Source organism: Panicum virgatum, chromosome 1N (genome assembly GCF_016808335.1).
Source record: "Panicum virgatum strain AP13 chromosome 1N, P.virgatum_v5, whole genome shotgun sequence".
In the NCBI taxonomy this organism is placed as follows: domain Eukaryota; kingdom Viridiplantae; phylum Streptophyta; class Magnoliopsida; order Poales; family Poaceae; genus Panicum; species Panicum virgatum.
The window spans coordinates 27,758,727-27,760,445 of record NC_053145.1 but is presented as its reverse complement, the minus strand read 5'-3'; positions in this window follow the sequence as shown (position 1 = coordinate 27,760,445).

Below are 1,719 nucleotides of genomic sequence, written 5' to 3'. Positions count from 1 at the left end.
ATGCCCAAATTGCCTCAGGTAATTTTCTCTTCCATCCCTTCCCCATTGTATTTATGGTCTTTTGCAGAATGTTTTTGATTTGCTTCTTAGACATTTCTGCCTGACCACTTGTTTGGGGATGGTATGGAGTAGCAACCCGGTGGTGTAGTCCAAGTTTGCTGAGGCACTTCTTGAAGGTTTTATCGATGAAGTGTGAGCCTCCATCGCTAATCACGACTCGTGGAACTCCAAAGTGTGGGAACATTGTTTCCTGGAACATTCTTTTGGAGCTCCTTGGGTCGGTCGCAACACAAGGAAGTGCTTCTACCCATTTGGACACGTAGTCCACAGCCACCAAGATGTACTCGCACTGCTCTGACATATGGAAGGGACCCATGAAATCTACTCCCCATACATCGAAAATTTCCACTTGAAGGTTACTCTGCAAGGGCATAGCATCCCGGGAGTTGATATTCCCGTGCTTCTGACATCTCGGGCAATGCCGGACGAATTCTTTGGCGTCTCCATACATGTTTGGCTAGAAGAAACCACTCTGCCAAACTTTTGCTTGGGTATGGAATGCTCCGCAATGTCCTCTGTGAGGAGTGACAACGCTCAAGAATCCTCCGGGTCTCACAAAGTGGGACACAACGACGAAGTAGACCATCGGCACAGACCTTAAATAGATAGGGTCGTCCCAAAGGTGGAATCTGCTGAGGTGAATAAGCCTCTTCTTGTCTTCTCCTGGAGGTATGTATCCGGTCACCATGAAGTTCACCAGGTTAGCGTACCATGGACTCGATGAGGTGACCTTTAGGAGAGTATCATCTCTCAGATAATCATTGATCGGAAGATCCGATCCTTGGATTTGCATCCGGGAGAGATGATCAGCCACACAATTGTTTGCTCCTTTCTTGTCCCTTATTTCAAGATCGAACTCTTGAAGGAGCAGAATCCAACGGATGAGTCGTGGCTTAGCGTCCTTCTTGGTGAGTAGGTACTTAAGTGCAGTGTGATTCGTGTACACTATCACTTTAGCACCAACCAAGTAGGACCTGAACTTGTCCATGGCAAAGACCACGGCCAAAAGTTCCTTCTCCGTTGTCGCATAGTTGAGCTGGGGGCCGGTCAGTGTCTTACTGGTATAAGATATGGCATAGTGTTGCTTATCCTTGCACTGACCGAGCACTGCTCCGACGGCATAGTCACTGGCGTCGCACATAATCTCGAAAGGAAGACTCCAATCGGGGGGTTGTATGATGGGTGCGGTAACGAGTGCCTTCTTGAGGGTATAGAAGGCTAGGAGGCAATCGTCATCGAAGTTGAAAGGGGCATCCTTGGCATGGAGATTTGTCAAGGGTCGGGCTATACGGGAGAAATCCTTGATGAATCTCTAGTAAAAGCCAGCGTGGCCCAGAAAACTTCTCACCCCTTTGACATTCGTCGGGGGTGGCAATTGCTCGATCACCTCTATCTTTGCCAGATCCACTTCTATCCCTCTTTCGGACACTCTATGTCCGAGGACAATCCCCTCTCTCACCATGAAATGGCACTTTTCCCAATTAAGGACCAAGTGCATGTCTTGACATCTCTTGAGAACTTTATCCAAGTTCTCAAGGCATTCATCAAAACTCTTTCCATAGATCGAGAAATCATCCATGAAAACTTCCATGATATCCTCGATCAAGTCAGAGAAGATCGCCATCATACACTGCTGAAAAGAAGCGGGTGAGTTGCAGA